The sequence below is a fragment of the Phyllobates terribilis genome, unplaced genomic scaffold, assembly GCF_046119375.1.
Source record: "Phyllobates terribilis strain yellow unplaced genomic scaffold, ASM4611937v1 Scaffold_9__5_contigs__length_417890890, whole genome shotgun sequence".
Lineage (NCBI taxonomy): Eukaryota > Metazoa > Chordata > Amphibia > Anura > Dendrobatidae > Phyllobates > Phyllobates terribilis.
Window position 1 is genome coordinate 348928249 of NW_027362769.1, and position 7553 is coordinate 348935801.

The 7553-nt window shown below is 44.9% G+C and overlaps 1 long non-coding RNA gene across 1 annotated transcript in view; it reads right to left on the reverse strand.

Moving 5' to 3' along the window:
- Positions 1 to 5318, reverse strand: part of LOC141160999 (uncharacterized) — a 43918-nt gene extending 38600 nt beyond the window's left edge. Inside the window, exons 1-2 of the long non-coding RNA XR_012250609.1 lie at positions 5036 to 5318; positions 4671 to 4736 (exon numbers count right to left, since the gene is read on the reverse strand). This is a non-coding gene — a long non-coding RNA (uncharacterized lncRNA). The remainder of the gene's footprint in view (positions 1 to 4670; positions 4737 to 5035) is intronic.
- Positions 5319 to 7553: the final 2235 nt, after the last annotated feature.

Sequence of the window (7553 nt, forward strand, 5' to 3'; positions counted from 1 at the left end):
TTAAATAGTCAGAAAAGGCTGGCAAAAGAGATCTTTAATCCACACATGTGAAGCTCATTATTCTTGGTGCCTGAACTACTTCTTAATACTTTAGGGGGACCAAACAGAATTCTTGTGGTTTGAGGGGTTGAATAATAAATGACACTCTGAATTAACTTTTTACGTTTTAAAAAAACAAAAACAAAATTTGCTGCAGTGCATTTCCCACTTCCAGGCTGATCTACAGTACAAATGTCACAATGCCAAGTTAATTCCGCATGTGTCAACCAGCTAAATCTGCAGGGGGTTGAATACTACTTGCAGGCACTGTATATGCAATATAGATACTAGTGGGCTGAGGGGTAGCTCATCAATATTATTCAACAATCTGACCAGAAAAAAACCCTAGCAAAATCCAAGAAGAAACACATATGATGTCCTTGTCAAACAAAGAATAACCACAATAGTATAATGTACCCCATAGACATCCATATTAGTATCCATAGCCAATAGTAGTATAATTCACCCCCATAGGCATTCACGGTAGTATAATCCTCCCCCATAGGCATCCACAGTAGTATAATGCACCCCCATAGACATCCATAGTATAATGCACCCCATAGCTAATAGTAGTATAATACACCCCCACAGGCACCCCATAGCCAATAGTAGTAAAATGCACCCACATAGGCATCCACAGTAGTATAATGCACTTCCATAGTCATCCACAGTAGTATAATGCACTCCATAGGCATCCACAGTAGTATAATGTGCACCCCATAGACATCCATATTAGTATAATGCACCCCATAGGCATCCATAGTAGTGTGGCACTCCTGAGGGTTCGACCGCCACAGGGATGCTGCACCTCTTTAATGAGGTGTAGTGTTCCTCCTTTGAGGTAAGAACAGTGCGATGGTCAGGACCCTACCTCCACATCCAACACCATACTTCTCCCACCAGAGGGGGCTAGTAAGCACTAGGTGCTGCCCCTACTGGAAGTTGGGAGACTGGGGAACCAAGAGATAGGGGAACCAAATAGTGGGTGAGGGTGGAGGCCTCACATTTAGTGACACTTAAAATTTCATATTTAATACACAGCCATCTTGGTTCTGTGTTCTTTGATCGTGATCTCCCTCCCTGAGCGTGGATCCTGTGTGGACCTGCAGAAGATGGAGACATGCCCCTCATACCCTGGCCTTGGGTCGAGGGGCATTTTGCAGATAATGTATGTCTCAGCCCGGTCAAGGACCATGACAAAGAAGGCCCGGAGCTTAGGAGTGTAGCTCCACCGCAAATGGATCCCAGGGGGGATGCAGACGGAGCGGTATACGCCACTTGTCCTCGCCTACCTGATCTATTCAGAGGGATTCCGGCTGCAAGAGGGGTACCGGCCCCCGACACCTGACCTTGTTACTCTACGTCCTGGTCAGGGAAGCCCGGTAGGCCCTGAGGATCCCACCGGGTAACGGAAGGAGCGGAGCTGCCCCCGTACCCTTTTTCTGAGTGAAGTTCAGAGGGAGACCCGGCCTATCTACACACACAGACAGGAAAGGACCCGGTCTGAAGTCTAGGAACACTCTGGTGCGGGGTCCTGATTGAACACTGGACTTACTCGGAGGTTGTCGGACCCCCCGTCTCTGGTGACCGCAGAACTCCGCGAGGATCAGGGAGAAGCCTTTCAACTGCAATCTCCACTGTGAGTAAAAACCTTGGAAGTTAACCCCTATGGCCTCCGGACTCTTTATTCTGCATTACAGCGCGCTACGCAGCACCAGAACTCCTATACTACAACCCCCTCCATCCTGTCTCTCTGCCCTGAAGCCCTGCTCCGCCTGCGCCAGGTGCCACAGGTGGCGTAGTCGAGATCAGCCACTCAACCCGGATAAGCCCGTACCATCTCTTTTTAATGTGACGGCCCTGGGCACGGAGCGGGTCCGGGCCACGGCTGCATCCCATCGACAACTTAGGACCCGGCTCCGAGTCCCCCATCTCCCAGGGTAGGGCTTCCAGCGTCACACAGTAGTATAATGTGCACCCCATAGACATCCATATTAGTATAATGCACCCCATAGCCAATAATAGGATAATGCACCCCCATAGGCATCCACAGTAGTATAATGCACCCCATAGGAATCCACAGTAGTATAATGCACCCGTATACATCCATATTAGTATAATGCACCCTATAGCCAATAATAGTATAATGCACCCCCATAGGCATCCACAGTAGTATAATGCACCCCATAGGCATCCACAGTAGTATAATGTGCACCCCATAGACATCCATATTAGTATAATGCACCCCATAGGCATCCACATTAGTATAATGTACCACATAGGCATCCACAGTAGCATAATGTGCACCCCATAGACAACCATATTAGTATAATTCACCCCATAGGCATCCATAGTAGTATAATGCCCCCAATAGACATTCATATTAGTATATTGCAACCCATAGCCAATAGTAGTATAATGCACCCCATAGGCATCCACAGTAGTATACTGTCCCTCCACAGACATCCACAGTAGTATAATGCAACCCATAGGAATCCACAGTAGCATAATATACCCCATAGACATCCATATTAGTATAATGCACCCCATAGCCAATAATAGTATAATGCACCCCGATAGGCATCCACAGTAGTATAATGCACCCCATCCTTAGTAGTATAATGCACCCTCAAAGACATCCATAGTAGTATAATGCACCCCCATAGGCATCTATAGTAGTATAATGCACCCCCATAGGCATCCACAGTAGTATAATGCACCCCATAGACATCCATAGTAGTATAATGCACCCCATTCATAGTAGTATAGTGTACCCCATCCATAGTAGTATAATGCACCCCCATAGACATCCACAGTAGTATAATGCACCCCCATATTTAAAATAAATACTCCCGCTTCTTGTAAAGCCAGCAGGTCTCGGTGTGCGACGGGAGCATGGCGTCACTGCCATGGACGTGAGTCACTTCAGCTTTTGAACAGATGCGCCCGCGCTGTGTATGCCTCTTTCCTGCTCTGTCTGACATCATTAGGTAACGCAGGCCCAACATCATTACAACAGCCTGCGGCCTCGGGCCTGTGGCGGTGAGAGTTTAAACATGGGGCCACGGCGGTGGCAAACATGCGATTGTGAATTATAATGGGGGCAATTCAAGGGCACCCCCCCGGAGCCTCAGTCCCTGGGTGGCATCCCAGATTGCCCCCCTAATAATCCGCCTATGGTTCTAAGTTAAGTGGGCATGTTATTCTTTCTTATGATTATTGCTGCCTGCTTATTATTCGTCAACATTATACAGGAGAAAGAAGGACACGCCCCTGGTGAAAACTATCTGATAATGTCCTATTGGACTTAACCAAACTTAATGTATTATGTGCCAAATACTTTGATTGTTAATATCTCCGCTGCAGAGAGGCAAAGTTAAAAAGGAAAAAATGTTTTATTCTGCTCTGCAGCTGCTATTACATCATGTGTTCATTTCAACATGAAAAATATGGAGAAAAAGATCCCCCTGTAGATTTGATAGTGTAAGTTCCATTGTCAATGTCAATCATGCCTGGGGTTGGACTAGTCTGGTGGGACAAAAGCCCCCCTAAACAAGTCCTTCTTAGTTGCATATATCAAGCTGGGGAATAAAAGTACATATTTAAAAGATAGCAGATTCACTATAGTAGCAGTTTGGGACAGTTTAACTCCTTTAGAGTATGTTCAAAGTTGCTTTTTTGCCACATGCAGAGGTCAGTGATGTCACTTGCGGTGGTGGCGCTGGTCTCTGCATGCCAGGTATTCTGACGTTGTTCTGTTGCTGGCTCGTTACTTCTAGTCCCTGCATGCTGTGTACTGTGCGATGTGCACAATGACAGCACATTCTCTGTTACTGGCTCAGATCATTAGTAATAAGCCAGCAAAAGAGCGGTGTCAGAATACCTGGCATGCAAAGACCAGCACCACCGCAAGTGACGTCACTGACCTCTGCAGACAGGGTATTTTGACAATGCCGACTCGTTACTACTGATCTGAGCCGGCAACAGAGCGTGCGCTGTTATTGTGCACATCGTTCAGGGACTAGCTCAGTCCCTGAAATGAGCATTACTACAGAAGTGACCCCAGCCTCTGCTCCCTGATGATGCTTTGTTTGGGTATCCCAGCATGCACTGGGATTCTCAAACAAAGAGTCATCAAAAGGGAAGTAGGGAAAAAATAGAATAACAGATAGTGTAGTTAGGGAAGGATAGGGAATTTTTAATGCAAGTATATTAGAAAATAGGTTAGATTATGGCACTAAATAGATAGGTATTTAGAATGAAAAATGACTTTGTCTTTGGACCACCCCTTTAAGATATTGAAGACCTATCTTCAAAAGCCAATATCCTGTGTAGTGGCCATTCCCGGATATTGCAGCTCATTTCAATAGACGCTGAGTTGCAGTACCAGAGAATGGCCACTACACAATGAACGGCACTGTGCTATTTCGACTCCATTCACTGTTTACGTCCAACTGAAATCCGCTGATCGGTGAGTGTTTCGGGTGTCAAACCTCCACCGATCTGATATTGATGACCCCTATCTTAGGGATAGGTTATGATTTATGAATGTCTTAAGCATGGAAATTAATTTTAACATTATGGTCCCAGCGTTAACTCAGAGCTGGCCAGAAAAAAAGAATTGACCTCACCTCGGTTCAGGTGTATGTATTCCCTTTATGTTACCAGGATCCAGCAGAATGTCAATTATAGAACATCTGTAAACAAAGCAATGGCAAGCATTAATTAAAATCCTTATCTCTACGCCCTACAAAGAGCAAGGTATTATCACTGTTTATCAAACTGTTTTTAACATCATCCTTAAGGTATGTTTATTACCAGCTACTAATTGCTGGCAAACGCATTCAGCATCAGATCATTAGTCAAGACAATTGCATCCTTAATGTCAGTAATGAGCCTTTCATACCTTTACACGCAACTTAATTAATTGTAAAGAAGCCTTGTCAATAGATATAGCGTAGATTATTTGTTCAATAGCAATTATGTTACCACTCACCTTTTTTTATATGCAAAAATATCCAAAAATAAACACTCGTCGGCCAGGATCCCAGATTGCGCTCGTAGAACTTGGCAGCGTGTACTCAGCCTGCAGGTAGGGATGCATATTTTTTTTCTGCATAGATTTAGCCAATTAGCATACGCAGTGCAGGATGGAGACATTCACAAATTAAAAGAAAAAAAAAAGTTTTTAACAATGATTTGCGCGTGCGGTAATGAGCAAGGGGGAAAAAAACTTTGCTTACGAAAATTGTATCTAGAGTTTATTTACTGATACATCATGGATTCTTTATAGACTAGAGATATCACTAAAAGTGTCCATACACATTAAATAGCTGCTGGCTGGCTGATAGTCATCTCTTCCGACTCCCACCCCATAACCATGCAACCTCAGCTCAGCAGAGCCTACATGCACATGGAGAGGAGAGTGCTCATTAGACCAAAGTCGTCCGGTTCTGAAAGCGATTAGATCAGTAAACGTCGGAGGAAAGAAGTATCCCACCTTGTTGAATCCTTTTGTTTTCCATAGGTATAAGCCACTGTCAGAGGATTCAGGCAGCAGCTTTGTCAGAGTACACAGGCGCGCACGGACGAGATGAGCTCTCTTGTGTATGGGCGAGTCGGGAAAGATAGCTGTCGGCTGAACGATCATTGTGCACGTGGGTCTTCAGGCCGGCTGCAGACGAGCATATGAAAAATCGTCCAAGATTCCTCCAGAAAACCATTTTCAACTAATTTTCATCCATGTGCCATCCGGGTGTCCATTTTTTACGTCCATATGAAGTCTGTGTGCAATCCGTTCACATACTGTATATCTACATTAAAAAATGTACATGGTCAAATACACTATTCAAGGTTAATAATAGAAATATATCCATACATATCGGATGTCACACATTCTGTGTTGGATCAGATTTTTTTTTCTACCCATTGAATGGGTGAGTCTCATCCAAAATCCGCAAGAAAGTAGTGCATGCTGCTATAACATGGCACGGGGCGGTAGCCGTGGGCTAAGCGCTCGTCTTTGGCGCCCTGGCACTTTACATGAAAGTGGAGGTCCTGGTTGGGTATGTGGACGTGTGCTGTAAGGGCATTATGCCCATGCAGACCGCATATAGCCGGTGTTGTGGGCTAAACAGGACCAGATGTTTCACAGTTCAATGAGGGAGACCACCATTCATAAATAAACTCTTTTCTGAAAGGTAACTTAATAAGGCTTATATACAAGTAATAGCGGGCACACAGTCTTATGAACGTTTCTTTTTCAACTTGAAGCATTTTCCACACAGTTTCCTTCCTCAGTAGTATACTTCAGGGCTCCCTGTGCTCCCTGTTTCTCCCTACTTCGCCACAACCCAGCTTTAACACAACAGTGCTGAGTAACAGGTGTCCTTTACTTGTTCTGCGGTTCCGTGTCATTTTTCCCCCTCAGCTTGCCAGTATGGCTGGTAAAGCTGACGCTCTGGAACTCCCGCCCAGGACATTCATCCCACGTACTCAGTCCGACTTGAGTCCGTTATCTTCTAGTGTTATAAGCTTAGGGTCTTATGGCTAGACGTCCTCTCCGAGGACACCTTTTCGGAAGGTCACTCTGTCTCTTATTCACTTGTAATCCGGATCTCGCTATCCCTTCTCTTCGGGCTCCTCTAACTTAGGGTCACCCCATTTACTCACTATACACACTCCAGGCCCTATCTGATTCTCTGACAGTAACTTGTCACTTTGCCTGCAGCTTAGTCACCCCACTCTGGGCTAGTCCCAAACATTAACTCTACCTGTTTCTACGGTCAAAGTACTAATCATTAACACATTATAGTATTCACTTTACAAAACACCGTTCACAATACATCACAATCACGCGATTGGTGTGTTCAGGGAAAGGTAAGTGACGAAGCAATCCACCTCCTTACACTGCTGAAAAAAAATTCTCATAGACACCCAGACCAAGAGAAAAATGGTTCATCTGAACAGCCCTAGTGAATAACATGGGTTAGTGTGCTGTCCATGTAAAAAACGGGATAGCACACATCCGATTTATATGCTCTTCTGCATGAGCTCTAAGTCTTTACGCGGCAGCTAATCTCCAGGGGAAACAAAGGATTGGGTGTTTAAACTCAAAATCATCTATTGGGGAAGATGATTGGTTGGTCCTTCCAAAATCAGCATGGGTATAAAAGCTTTAAGGGTCTTACTAAGACAACCCTTTTCCAAATGTCCTAGTAGGGTAACTCAAAGTCATAGACAGGGATCCCCTGCTTTGTATCCCACTTTGTTAGCCAGAGTGGAGATCCTGAAACAAACATTGGAATGGCAAGTATGTGATGATAGATTTTCTCTGTAGTGAAAACTGTAGGGGACATTACCAGGGTTTGATCAAGATTAACCTGCAGTGATCAGCTAATTTTGGCAACTGAATTCATGCCTTGGGTTAGTCTGATCCCTCCGAGCTTAGCAGTGACCCAATGGAGCCACTGAGTGAGCAAACAAAGAGGTTCTGGCCCAAGAAGACACGGCCT